Source organism: Danio rerio, chromosome 24, assembly GCF_049306965.1.
Source record: "Danio rerio strain Tuebingen ecotype United States chromosome 24, GRCz12tu, whole genome shotgun sequence".
Taxonomy (NCBI): domain Eukaryota; kingdom Metazoa; phylum Chordata; class Actinopteri; order Cypriniformes; family Danionidae; genus Danio; species Danio rerio.
In genome coordinates this window covers 20,950,606-20,965,789 of record NC_133199.1, presented here as the reverse complement: position 1 = coordinate 20,965,789, position 15,184 = coordinate 20,950,606, and the positions used below count along the sequence as shown (strand labels likewise).

At 35.0% G+C, this 15,184-nt stretch overlaps 1 protein-coding gene and 2 long non-coding RNA genes across 3 annotated transcripts in view; 2 read left to right on the top strand and 1 right to left on the bottom strand.

The window, feature by feature from the left end:
• pip4k2aa (phosphatidylinositol-5-phosphate 4-kinase, type II, alpha a) overlaps positions 1–15,184 on the bottom strand; it is a 54,781-nt gene that overhangs the window by 28,026 nt on the left and 11,571 nt on the right. The window lies entirely within an intron of this gene.
• On the top strand, positions 1,892–13,847 carry LOC141380660 (uncharacterized). The gene is made up of 3 exons (XR_012399264.1): positions 1,892–4,925; positions 8,855–10,360; positions 12,441–13,847. It is a non-coding gene; the product is annotated as an uncharacterized lncRNA (long non-coding RNA).
• LOC137489228 (uncharacterized) lies at positions 5,577–8,575 on the top strand. The gene is made up of 7 exons (XR_012399263.1): positions 5,577–5,651; positions 5,756–5,863; positions 6,662–6,745; positions 6,866–6,920; positions 7,020–7,095; positions 7,170–7,346; positions 7,685–8,575. It is a non-coding gene; the product is annotated as an uncharacterized lncRNA (long non-coding RNA).

Here is a 15,184-nt window from a genome sequence, read left to right as displayed (position 1 = left end):
ACTTTGCACTACATTGATGATGATTGGAAACTGCACCAGAGATGTCTTGATACGGCACATTTTCCATTACATTAAAATTATTTTTTTACATTAAAATATTTGTTTACAGAACCAAGAAATGCAGTTTAAACAATTATTTCCAGGATGTGCAAGAGTTATTTTATCTAGAACATATATTGCTTATTTTCTACTTTTAATATGAAAAAAAAAACACTGAAAATAATTTATTTGGTTCCCAAAAGTGAAGTTATTTATTTTCTATTATAGATAATTATAGTTATTACAGATAATGTGGGTTTAATTTCAGTTGTTCAACGTTGATGTTCAATAAATAATCTTAGATAGTAGAAAGTGCGTTTCCTTTAAGTGTTTTAAAATCAACTAAAGCCGTCATTCAGAATTATCTGTCACTTGTAACATGTGAGCATATTTACTGTACAAAACCTGTCAATGATCTATAAGGGCAAAAAAATTAAATGAAATAAATAATAAAAAATAACATGCATTAATCGTAATTTACTTAAAATGTTTAATTAATCGAGATTTAGATTTTACACTAAGGCCGTACTCACACTAGGTACAGTTGCTTCGAACCGGGCCAAAGCACGCTTGTCCCCCCTCCCGTCTCCCCCGACGGCCCGCACTCACACCACAAACGGGCTTCGGCATGCTTACGTCATCTCTGCTGCGCTGTTCAGTGAGAAGTGCTCTCTCACTCAGCAGCACAGAGGAGATTGCTCTGGTTATATCGTTTCAGTCGTTTGATATGCCGTCAAATATTTCGCCAAACAGTCCTTAGGGATGCGGGGACACGCAGTCAGATATTTCACCGAACAGATCCACCACTTTTGGCGCTCATAAACAATCATAAAGCCCTCGTGCTGCAGGAATGAGGAGGTCTGCTGAAGCCGCGCAGCTGTCGTGCAGTGAGAGGTTTGCGCCTCTAATAAACTACGGCAATTTTGAGTTCACTGAACAGTAAGAATGATTAATAAATCCATATGAAACAGTCCCTTAAAAGTCATGTCTCGCTTTTAGTTTTGGGCTTTGGCACATTTTGCACTCACACACAAGTGTACCGCGCCAAAGCCCAAGTGAACCGCGCTCAGGCACACCTCTTCCAACCAGGCCAGGGCCAGCCAAGTGAACCGTGCTTGAGCCCGATTTAGCGTACTTACACTTATCAAACGATCTGGGAAACGGGCCTGGGCATGGTACGGATGGCATAGTGTAAGTAGGACCTAAATTGCCCAGCCCTAATGGGAAAAAAATTCAGAGTGAAATTACCCTTGAAAAAGATGTTACAATGTATTGTAACAATGTATCCCTTCAGTCAATTTGTACAATGTAGTGTGACTACAATGTATCACTTCATTCAATTTGTATCTCATATAGATCCTGTGTCAACTCACTTTGCATTGAGCCTATTCCACAATAGGTTAATAAGCTCTTTTCTGCAATTGATTTAGAACTTCCGATTCGTTTGTATATAAGGAAGTAAACAGTTGTGTTTATGGCGATGAATAAAAATATAAACAATAAGAAATACAGGTTAGCAAAATTAAGCGGCATAATGAGCTGTTGTTTTACAGATAAAAATAAATAGAAGTGAATGAGACTGAGACTAAATGAGACCAATAGAGAAATAAATAAATGTTTATTATTATTATTTTTATAATATAGTTGACCCTTTTTATAATAATAATAATAATAATAATTTATGTATTATTATCAGTGATGGGAATAACTAAAGGTGATACTTTAATCAACACTTTACCGTTTCCCCAGGAGTCAGAATGATGGCAAATCCAACAAGTTCAAAGAAACAAACTGGAAATACAGTTGAAGTCAGAATTATTAGCCCCCTTTTGATTTTCTTTTTTCCTTTTTTAAAAAATTCCCAAATTATGTTTAACAAAGCAAGGAAATATTCACAATATGTCTGATAATATTTTTTCTTCTGGAGAAAGTCTTATTTGTTTTATTTCGGCTAGAATGAAAGAAGCTTTTCATTTTTTTAAAAAACATTTTAACGTCAAAATTATTAGCCCCTTTAAGCTATATATTTTTTTCGATAGTCTACAGAACAAACCATTGTTATACAATAACTTGCCTAATTAACCTAACCTGCCTAGTTAAACTAATTAACCTAGTTAAGCCTTTAAATGTAAATTCAATCTCTATAGAAGTGTCTTGAAAAATATCTAGTTAAGTATTATTTACTGTCATCATGGCAAAGATAAAATAAATCAGTTATTAGTAGTTATTTCCACTAAAATAATTAATAATTTATGTAGAATTATAAATGCACTGGCAAGTTAATTTAGGAATCACAGTATTATAATGTACAGCATGGATAATGAACATATACAGATCACTGTATATACTGTAAACACATTTTTCAGACAATGGTCAGAAATCAGGCTATTTTTAATGGTTAGGAATCTTACAACAAAATGAATTAATTAGAACTGCTAATGTGACAAGAGGAAGTCAGAACTATGAACAAAGGAGGCAAATTTCATGAGTTTATTTCAAGTTTATGTCCACTCATCACTAAAACTGAAACTAGTTTTTCTTTAGATTGTGCTGACATAAAGTGTTCATCCTTTTTATAGAACAGATGAGCTGTCTTAACCAGAAGAAACATAACTGCTCTTTGGGCCTCCGCCAGGCTGTTATATGCACTATTTATCAAAGTTCAAGTGAGGCACAGGCTGCAGACGACATCCAAGCAGCCACATGCCGGAGAACATGACACTAAATCACCCACAAACCAAAAAAAAGTGCGAACCAAAAGCAGAGGGGACCAAAATCTCCATCTTTACACCTTTCTCTGCTGATGTTTTGCTGTTTGTGGCATGCAGCAGTTTGTTTTCATGCAGGATAGGATTAATGCAGTGTTTATTTAAAACGTAATTAAAGCCAAGCAGTGTTATAAGGGGTTAAGAGGCAATGGGCACTTGCAGAAACATGTGCGAGCAGGATGAATTATGAACTGTGCTTTCATGAAAATCTTTCTGCTGGCAATGGTGAAGAAACGACTCCCTGCGACCCCTGTCAGCTACGACAGGGGGTCTTCTCAGTCACTCTCTCACTAGCTACAGCTTATTTTGGAGACCAAATCTATGCCTTTTAAGGGCTTGGTAATATCACGTGGACAAATAGGGAACTATATTTGTTCCCTTTTTGTGAAACATGCTGTATGTCAGACACGTGCATGTGAATAACAAAGGGCAAAGGCAAAAATGACTCTGAAAGTGACAAAAATGCCACAGATACTTGTGTGTATTTCTTGGGTGGCTCCACAATGTAATCATTTGGATTTTACCATAAACATTTTAGCCACTTTAAGCATAAATAAAGTAAATGTGATATCAAAATTGGTAAAAACTGTAGCAATAGTATATAAAGCAAGATTTATCTAGGGCAATAAATCAATGTATGTATTAAATAACACACTTACAGTAGGTGAGAGTTCAAAGTGGCTATTAACGCTGCAGCATGTACCGCCGCCGTTTGAAATAGGTGCCGCTCTGTTTTTAGTGTATGACCGCAGTTTGTGAATGAGCCGCCAGGGGGCGCAAAGGGACGGGATGCGAATGGACAGAAATAGCCCATACAGCAGCTACTGTGCTTGTTAAAGATATTAAACAATATGTCAAAGTATTATAATTCCTTAATAAATCATTTAAAATTTGTTAACACTATTGTAAACTTTTTAAGTGCAAAGAGGATTCGTTTTGGAAAACAGAATTAAAGAAGTAAAAGACAACTAAAATGAAAGCACAAACATTTAGTAATAATTTAGTTTCAGTTCAGTTCAGTTTTTTTTTTCAAAACGTTAATGTTCTCCTTTAAAGTAGCTATAACTGTTGTTTTGTTTAGTTTTTTTTTACTTAATGGCTCAGTATGTTTTGTATTTTAACTTCATATTCAGTCACCTTACATATGTGTGTGAAATATAATGCCGCATAACCGCGGAAAAAGAAAAAGCTGTCAAAGTTTAGAGCTAATTTATCAAAATAAGCTATATGTTGCCATATATGAGTTGAGATTTGGAGGAAATACATATAAATCTAATCCTTATAATACAGAAGAAAGTAATTAGAATGCTAGAAAATGTGGAGTGTTTTGGGGCATACAAATTCTTACCTTTTTAAATTGAACATACTTAAGTTTAATGATTTGGTTAATTTTAAAACAGCACAATTTATGTTTAAAACTAGGAATAAATTACATACTAAAATATTTTGAGGAAAGACAAGAGGGATTTAATCTGAGAGAAGAACAAATTTTTATGAGGTTTAGAACCAGGACAACTTTAAAAAAATGTGTCTGTAAAAATGCTGTATGTGATGTAAAATTATGGAATAGTCTGGAACAAATTCTCAAACATTGACGGGATAATAATTAATTAAAAAAGTTGTATAAATATACCATTGGAAATCAGAATTATTAGCCCCTCTGTTCATTTTTCCACCATTCTCTGTTTAATGGAGAGAAGATTTTTTCCAACACATTTCTGAACATAATAGTTTTAATAACTCATTTCTAATAACTGATTTATTTTATCATTGCCATGAAGACAGTAAATAATATTTTACTAGATATTTCCAAGACACTAGTATTTAGCTTGAAGTGACATTTAAAAGCTTAAATAGGTTAATTAGGTTAACTAGGCAGGTTAGGGTAATTAGGCAAGTTACTGTATAATGATGGTTTGTTAGACAATCAAAAAATAATAATAAAAAAGGGCTAATAATTTTAAGCTTAAAATTTTTTTTTTTTTTTTTTTGCTTTTATTCTAGCCGAAATAACACAAATAATACTTTCTCCAGAAGAAAAAATATTATCAGACATACTGTGAAAATTTCCTTGCTCTGTTAATAATTAGGGAAGTATTTACACTCTCAGAAAAAAAGGTACAATGAGGGTACAATTTTGTTCCTAGAGGGAACAAAATATATAATTGTACCTTTAAAGGTGCCATATTGGTCCTTAGGGTACAATTTTGTACCCAAATGGGCTATAAAGGTACAAATGTCCAGATTTAGGTTTGAAAGGTACATTTTTGTACCTTTTATAGCACATTTGGATACAAAATTGTACCGTAAAGGACCAATTTGGCACCTTTAAAGGTACAATTATATATTTTGTTTCCCTATAGGTACAAAATTGTACCCTCAGCTCATGATAAGATCAAGACACTATATAACACTAATTTAAATGTATTAATACTAAACATTAATACTAAAATACATAATTTAAAAATATAATAAATAAATAAATTGATTGAATTAAATATTTTAATAATGAAAATTTTTTTCATGTATTTAAATTACATTTTTTTCTCAAAAATGTTAATAATTTAATTTATAATTGAATGTAATTTTAATAATTAAAAACGTAAATACTGGTCTTTGCTTACTGTTTAAGACCCTATAGTTTATGGGATGTAGAATAAGAACCATGCAGAGTGACAGCATCTTCATACAGGTGGTGATGTTGCTGTCTCTTTAAGAATTTGGCTTGTTGAGACGTTATAGTAGTGTTTGTTACTGTGGCGGTCCGTCGAGTATGCTGGCTGTTTACACAGAACTTCGCACGCTCTTCAAAGAAAAGTCTATTTTGGAGTCCACACTTTTCAGGTAAGAATGTATTAAAGATATATTTTCAGTCTCATTTTTACATGTGAAGCCGTGTTCTGTTGATTTTGTCTGACTCTCGGGTCTTGGCTTTCCCCCGCTTTAAGTGCTCCGGGCTGGCCTGCAGGATGGAGTTTGCTAAGATGTCTGCTGCTTATTAAAGAAGTTAATACAATGTGATATCGAAGTCACCGAGGGACATAACGTTATAGACGGTGATAAACTATATGCTGTAGTTTTCTCGGTGTAAAAGTTCCCTTTATCGCCTACGTTACGTATTCGCGCCTTATATCTTACGTTACGTTACTGCTTTATTAATAAGTGTTGCCACGGCGGAATATAATCGCAACCCAAATAGCAAAATACACTCGGGCCAGTTGCGGCGGCAGAAGCGAGCCGACGCTGCCGTATCCGTGCACCGGATTCGGGCCGTGAGTAATGTGCGGTGTGGCCCGGAGCTCGCGCGACTAAAGTCTTCATATACCTTGATATAAAACCTTTTGTTATTAATACTGGAAATTTGTAATTATCGATAATGTTTTATATTTTGAGGCCATTTTTCTAGCCACGGTTGACCGCTGAAATGTAATTTTAGACTGTTATATAAGTTAACACCGCCATTTTGTGAAGAAAAATCACAATTTTGTCACCAACAAAGCGACTGATTATGTAAACGTGGCTAGTTACAAACGTGGCGTACATATCTTCGTTTCAGTGTCTAAGTTACATTAATGTTAAGGAGTGTCCACAAACTCTCATGTCCAGAATTGTTGGTGCTTTACTATCGTTTAACGTTATACTTTTGTTAACGTAGAATTATTAACATACCATGTTGTATAAATCGACGTTTTAAGTTATACTTTGTTCTTTAATGTAATAATTTGTCTCATCTGTTCTGAAACTGGTACCTTGAGCTATTTTACCTATTTTATTAATATCTCAAAATAAGTAAATAGTTATTGCTTTATCTTATTGCTTTCCAGAAGTTTTTGAAGTTTCCAATTGTCTTTCAGGACAAGATTGAACAACAGAATGCAGCCTAACAGCATCAGACCAATGAAGGCATGTCATATGAAAGCATGGCTCAGTTACAAGATGTAAGTATGTCTCATTATCTATACCATGGTTTTAATGGCTTACATACTATTTTAAATTTGTAGGTTTTTACTTACAAACAACAATAAATGTACACCCACGTGTTTAAAATTATTTTCTAGGTTTTCATCGAAAGATGAGAGATCAACTGAAGAATGCTATGGACCTGACTCTAAGGTACTGTTTCTAAACTTTCTCCACTTGATTAATATTATTAAATTCTAGCTTTGGATGGATTCATTCTTATTTGTTTGTATGCCACATCTTATATTCCAGGAATTGATTTTACAGCAGCACTTCTCATGTTGCCAGCCTTGTTAAGCGAGAAACTTCAACATTTCGTTGTGCTCGGGTGCGTATGTTGTTTTCTGTTTAGTATATGCTGTGATAAATGCATTTTATAATGCTTGATATTCTTTATATTAGGATGACGCAGTGGGTAGTGCTTTCACCTTACAGCAAGAAGGTCGCTGGTTCGAGCCTCGGCTGGGTCAGTTGGCATTTGTGTGAGGAGTTTGCATATTCTTCCAGTGTTCGTGAAAGTTTCCTTCAAGTGCTCCGGTTTCCCCACAAGTATAAAGACATGCGCTATAGCTGAATTTGGTAAGCTTATTTGTCTGTAGTGTATAAATGTGTGTGTGAGTAAGTGTGTCTGGATGTTTCGTAATACTGGGTTGCAGCTAGAAGGGCATCTGCTGCATAAAACATATGCTGGATAAGTTGGTGGTTCATTCCACTGTGGCAACCCCAGATTAATAAAGGGACTAAGCCGAAAAGAAATTGAATGAATGAATGAAATTTATATTAGTCTTTTAATCTGTGATATATATTTTTTTTTAATCAGTGAATATTAATTATTTTTCTTTCTATGCATGTTGATTTTCTCTTCATCAGTGATAGAGTGACTGATATTAATGTAATTATTGCTTTGTCATTTACAGTGAACCATCTTCACCACATCCAACAGTTCAAGTACAGGAGGAGGCCACCGACTGGACAACTGTGTTAACAAGACGAGTCATGGCAGTCTTCAGAGTTGATGGGATTGCGATTGGCCGGGCTAATGATGTGGACGAATATACATTTTTGACATATCCATCTTATTAGAAGAACACCTTGATGTTTCTGCAGTGGAATGTTTTGAATGAACTGTGGACGGTGACAAGCCTCGATCTACTCCAGTTACCAAAGTGATCAACCTTGTTTTTTTGTTTCTCTACATGCTCTTGGGATAATCACAATCATCAAGTTAATCCAGCACACTGCTCTCATTCATGCATAAAGCTAATTTTTAAATAACTTGTGGTCCTAATGACTATCAAAGAACATTTTCCAGATATGAATGCTTTACATGTCATGTTTATCAAAAACAAAAACACATATTGTGTTACAACAAATTACAACTCCACTTGAGGATGATGAGGAGTAATCTACTGGTGTTGAGGAAGAGGCTACTGATGTATTTGATTTTCTGCACTGTTGAAGCAATTTATAGAGAAACTTTGCCTTCATTCTGAAATTCAGAGAAAATGTTGATGACAAATTATTTATTATGACTGAGTATTCTGACTAAAGACAAATACTTTGGACTTTATAAAGTGCAGTACTTGATGTAGCCTGTGTAATGTGTTTATAAATCTTAAACAGTATTCTTGTGGTCTTTGTATTAAGTGTAGATTATTTAGTTTTTATTTGTTATCTAAATTGTTCTTTTTACTGTTTTACATGTCTGCTTTATACTTGCTGTGTAATTTTATTTCTTAACACATTCAGTTGTGAGTTGTAATGAAATATTTCTACATTAATAAATAAAAATGGACATCTGTGAACCAAAATATTTTATTTATTTATTTGTGCATGCAGTCACCAAAGGATCAAAATGCCTGGCTCAGTACCCTGAAAATACTATATAATATAAAAAGGTACATTTTTGTACCTTCAGTGTCTAGGGTACAAAATTGTCCCTTAAAGGGTACAAATGTAGAAGGTACAATTTTGTACCTTTAAATAGAGGTACAAATTTGTACCCTTAAGGGTACCACCCCAGTGACGGGCCATTTGTACCCTAAAAGGTACAATTTTGTACCTTTTTTTCTGAGAGTGTAAGAAAGAAATTCAAAAGGGGGCTAAAAATTGACTTCAAATATTATTAAAAGAATATAATGATTAATAGAGGTGATTGTAAAAATACGGAAAATGTATAAAAAAAGTCAAAAATATATATCATCAAAGAAATATGTTGCTGAATAGAGATGATTGAAAAAAGAAAAAAATGAGAAAGCAGGTATGTAGAAATTTTGGCGGTTTGCAAAAGTATGTATTTTTTGGGTTTATGTTATAAAATGTAAATGAATAAATGGTGAATTAACCATATAATATGTTAAAGATGTCAAAAGGATGAAACATGTCTCATTTTGCAGCTCATGTATGTCTCATGTAAAAAAGAGACAAGTAAAAGAACTAATAAGTTGAAGAAATAGACGAGTGATGTGTTTGTGGTAATGGGGTGGGCTTGCACTTCATCCCGCTCAATTTCGACCATGATGAAGTTAGTTTTGTTTAAAGAATTGTTTTGTGTATGAAATTTCTATTGAAATAAATAAATCAAATAAGTACACAGTATTTAGTAGCTCAAGTTATAAACAATAGACATTTAGTTTTTTTTTTTTTTTTTGTATATTCATGAAAATCAAATAAATAAATTAATCAATTCTAAGGAAAATGAAAAGTGAGTCAAGTATTTGTATTATTATTTTAAATAGGGCCGGGAGGTAGGACTATTTATATTGTTACAATGGAATAAATTGTCTGATTGTTGAGAATTCTTATAATTCTGTATACACTGTGACATGTAAATAAGTGAGAGTTGCTAACTCATGTTTAGTGTGAGTGAGCAAAATGCTGCTCATGAGACTGAGTGAAATGCTGACTGTAGTAAGATCAGGTCAGCAATCTGGTGAAATCTGACATGTGATTTACATGAAGCGTTTAGGATTATGGACTTGAAACTGAATGCGAATACAGAATATCTTTGTGTACAATATCATTTCGTAAGTTAAACAGTGCCTTGTGTAGTGCTAGCATCTGCTGACTAACAGCCTACCTCAGGTCTGACATGCTTAATCTTGTTTGATATATTGGTCAGAATACATGAAAAAATAAGAACTGAATTATTAACTATGACACCAGTCATTCAGAGCTTAATTCAGAATCTGCTATATTAATATCTTTTCCTTACAATATTGCTCACAAGCAGCCTCTGGCTGGGTCCTAGTGCCTGCCCCATAAGAAATTTATTCAGAGGCTATGTGTTACACTCTAATTTTCCAAATATTTTTTAGAGATGTATCTGTTGACTGGACAGGGACTGTAGCCATCTGATTGTCTCATAATCAGCTAGATCGGTGACCAGCTGGTCTTCTGGCTGATTTCAGGCCAGCCCGTTTGTTCTGTTAGCAGCCTTGAAAAGTGTTGCACATTTCACTTTTATGCATATGCTTAGGATCTTTGAACTTGAAAAGCAAAGAAAAAAAGTTACAATGCTTTGATACAATTTGAGGTAGGGCTGGGCAACAACATGATAAGGGTCTATCAAGCCGATATCGATTATGACAGGGGTGGCCAACCCTGTTCCTGGAGAGCCACCTTCCTGCAGATTTCATCTGCAACCCATATCAGACACACCTGCCTGTCAAGTGGTGTTCAGGTCCTAATTAATTGGTTCAGGTGTGTTTAATATGGGTAGCAACTAATCTGCAGGAAGGTGGCTCTCCAGGAACAGGGTTGGCCACCCCTGGATTATGACATTGAATTATCAAGAGATAATCATCATTATTGGGAAAAATGTAAATAGGCTTGATATTTTATTGTATTCTAATTGGCCTAGTAATTGCTCCTACCTTTAGATTTGCAACGAATGCATATGATGGCTTTTAATAAAGCACATTATTCAAAAAATTCTCTGTTACTTAAATTTATTTAATTTAGCCCTATAAATACAAAAAAGAAGTATAGAATAGAAAATATACTGGCTAATTAAGACATAAAACAACAAACAGGAAATAAAAAACAGCATGGAAAAAACATAGTCCTATAATTGTAAATGTATTTATTTTATTCAAGATACAATTAAAACAAATGCTTCTGCATTCAGCTGATTTAATACAACAAAATGATATGCATCAGGCACGGGTATCTTTTGTAATCAATTTATAATGCGCAGGAAAAAAATAAACACTCCTGCATCTGCACATCTAAAACATTTCCCAAATCAAGACTAGATTTAGCCCAACACAACATACAGCTAAAAAAGCCAAAAACTATCAACTTTATTATTTATGTTGAATCTAAACTTTCCTAAACATCATAAAATGATGCAGGTTTCTTGACAGGGAAACAAACACACTTCTCCGAAGCTAAAACATTACTGAAAAGCATAACAGTGTAAACTTTTTCTTAAGGACTGCATTCAAAACATTTTTTTGGCTTGCAAGGGAAATTCATTATTTTTTCCTCCAATAACATCCTACACTGGCAAGAGCAGCTAAAGGCAAATTAATCAGATGGAGACAAGACAGTAAAACGAAGATTTAATTTATTATTATTAGTTTGAAATGATGTGGTCATATAAACAAAGTCATCAGTGCTGTAATTCGAAATGAACTTCATGCCTCATTTTATCTGACAGGGACTCCACCTCGCCCGCATGCACAGGCTGACACACATCTAAAATGTCATCAAAACAAAGAAAAAAATAAAATAAAATAAATGAATCGCAACAAAACACCCAGACACATCTAAACAAAATATTAGCTGTGACATTTCAGAGGTTGCATCCTCCGAAGGATATATTCGAAGTGTGCTGCATCATTGCAGCTTGAAATATAAAAAGGCAAGCATTGTAGCTGCCTTATTTTTAAAAAATTAGAAGGCTCCTTCAAATGCACCCTCGATATGCGTCCTTCATTTCCCAGGTAATGAGGGCACAACCGTTGGATCCTTTGCGGCCACGAACAACCCAAGATTCATTGTGCACTGATAACGGCAGGACATTTTTAAAAGAAAACTCCGGATTTATTGTATGAATTGGGTTTATTTTACTCGGTTATCTAAACACGTAAAATAAATAAAAATTATGACATGACTTTCTTAAAAAATTATTTTATAGACAGATTACTCTTTTACATGTACATGTATGGATAAAAGGAAAATATTTCTTGCTTCTGTAAACTTTGCTTTGCCTTCCGATCACTTAAAATAACTTAAAAAAAAAAACAATCACAAAAAAAAAGTCATTACAAATTTCATTATCGCGTATTAACGGCAGCTTTTACGGTTGCTTGGTGATAAGAGCTATCCTCTGTAGGCTGGATCGTCTCATTTCAAAAAGGCCTGTATGGACTTCAATCCACCGGAGGATGCAGCCTCTGAAATGAGACACAGCTATCGTCTCTTTTGCTTACGATGATGGTGTGAATTTTAAATCCTGATAAGCGCTTTGCAAAGGAATGTATGAGTGTAAGACAAAGAAAACTAAAAATCATGAGGTGCAAAAATGAAGTCAAAATGTTGTGCACATATATATATTTGCACCACAGGCTATGCAGTATCTATAGGCTACACATAATATTTAGGATATTTTCTGAAGCAAAATCTTTAGTAGTTAATAAAACGTATCTAAATGATCAAGTGATGTAGGGGTGGACAACAGTGTTCTCTGTACAGCTACACGAAGTTTGCACCAGGCGTCCTCTAAAAAAAGATAAACAGCTCAACTGGTGTAGTACAACACAAAAGTTAATCAGAATAAATCAAATACTTTATCAGGAAGGCACTAAAGTCTAAGTGAGTTTGGGTGTGATACTGTAAATAAAAAATATTCAGTGATAACTGTAAATAAAACTGAAACTGTTCATTCAAGATTGCTTTCTAATGGGCTATCAGCCAATGATGAACTTTCCGTGAAAGCTTTATGTGACGATTTTTAATTTCATAAGGTTTCTTTTTACAGCATTGATGCTGTAACGTAATTCAAATACATTTAGTTAAATAGACTTAAGCATCTATTTGGTTGTTTGTTGACCGTTTGAATGCAGGTGCCTTCATTAGAAGCAGGCTAGCGCAGAAATTTTGGGGTAAAATAATTTTCCATATTTTAAAGACATGGCAGGGAAAAATATTATTTTACACAGTGCTTCTTGTTTTGTCTGATACCACTTTATATTGTATCTCAGTCAGGCAGTGAGGATCACTGTTTATTAAAGAAATCAGATCATAAACGCTGTGATTTTGTATGGGATGACAATTAACCGGAAGCCCTGGCTGACTGACTGAAATTAAAAGTCTGTGTGCATATAGCCTGTGTATCGTTCTGTGTTCATTGAGCTACTGTATTGTTACTCAAAAAGCAGATGCATGTGATTGAATAAGGTTTAAAACTAATGTGTCTTTATCTGCCTAAAAACCAGTTAACTGTTGGAGCTTGCAACCTTGATCCAACAAAACTCTACTCAGTGAGCCGGTGATGAGGCGTGCGCAGTTTTAGAGACGTTGCACTGCACAAGATTAGAAACTGAGAGAAACTGGAGTAGACAACATACTCCACTGTCCCAGTTTCCACCTACATGCTAGATCCTTTGAGAATCCAGGGATAGTGGCCTAACATTTTCAACAAAGCCTGGAGCAGCTGCACAGGATCTCCTGGACTAGCTCCCTCATACTTCAAACAGAAATACCTCACAGACTCGCCATGGCCTGAGGGCACGTTATAGGTGTTTTACAAGCCCGCAGCAAAGGTTTCATTTGATCAAGAACTTAGCGTTTATCTCAGTGCACCCATCTCATCGGCCAAGTTTCACACTACCACTTCCTGTTTGTCTCCATGGTAGCGAAGTCAGGTTTTCCGCTACATAGCTCACAAGTTTGCACTCCATCAGTGCAGGAAGCCTAGTTCAGAGAACGCTCATCCTCCTACCAGATGTTTATAAAGCTCTTTGTTTCTAAGCAGTGCAGTCAAATGTAGCTGTCATAGTGGGATGTTTGGTATTTCAGCCTCTTGACGTCAACAATGCCTTCATTTATTACGTATGGGCCCATGAGTGTAAATCAGATCTGATGCAGGCTGAGATTGGATTGTGACAAATCAAATGATAAAATGTAGATTTGTTTCTCTTAAAGGGGGAGTTCACTCAATAATGACATATCTAATCATTTTCTTGTTACACACCTGTGTGATCTTTTTCCTGTAAAGCATGCACAAACACATATTTCTGCAGGGAATTGTTTTCAATTATGTAACTACAATTAACAGTCAAAATTACTTGGGCTCTACTAACTTTCATCATCTCAATATTTTACAGTGTTCCTCAGAATAAAGTTGATAAAGTCTGGTACAGGAGGCTTACTAATAATAATGAAATGACAAGAATCCATTTTCACAATGTGCGGACGTCTTTCTATTTTGGCACTATGCTTTCGTGTCCGTCACCTAGCAACAGCCTTACACACAACAGCAGCTCGATGACACAAGCGTACTGGGGTTTAGAGGAAAAAAAGACAGTGTAAACACAAACCAACTAAGAAGATAGCAAGGGGGTGGGGGCAATCTAACTTGGGTACGGTCTAGGTAACAGAACCAAATGTGAAAGCACCCAAAAATCAAAGCGTACTGCACTACTTTTTGGGTACCCTTTCCAAAGAATAGCTAGCGCAACAAAAGTGTGCCAAGAAGCCAAGATAAACCCGTTGTTTACGAGGCCATCTAAAGCGTGAATGGCTTCACTTTTTCCATAGAGCTCGCAATCGCTCGCCAAGCGTCTATATTTGAAATTATAAACTTCTCGAGCTGATGATAATAACGTGTGCATAATTATTGAAGTGCTTCTGAAATCCGATCCAGTCAGAAACAAACAAACGCAAAAAAGATGGTAGAAAAAAGAAAGGAGAAGCCGTAAAAAACAGCAGCAAATGATTCAGCTACCAAAAACATGAACAAGCTGCCATGTTTAACTATTATCATCACTTTTTAAACTATTATGAACTCGGGATGACTAAATTACTTTCTAACAGAGGTTACATGTGCTGCTGAAGATTAAAGACACAGATGAGAGGTTTGCACTGACTCTGGGCTAAATGTATGTTGTGCATGGTTTCCGCTACATTCATTCTTCCATGGCGGGGCGCTACGCCGAAATTGATCCTGCTACGGCTACGTTAAAGCTTTTCATTCAAAACATTCAGTCGTGTTTTTTTTTTTTTAAATAGCGATTGATAATCGCACCAAAACATATTAAAATGTGAGAGAATTATAACAGCGCAAACTTTTCTGTAACCGTAGTAGTGATATGTGTCATTTGTTTAACCTTTTAAGGTTAAGTGCTGACTGACTGACTGGCTGACTGAGCCCAGGTGTGTGATGCATGAGGCCACCAAACATGATGTAT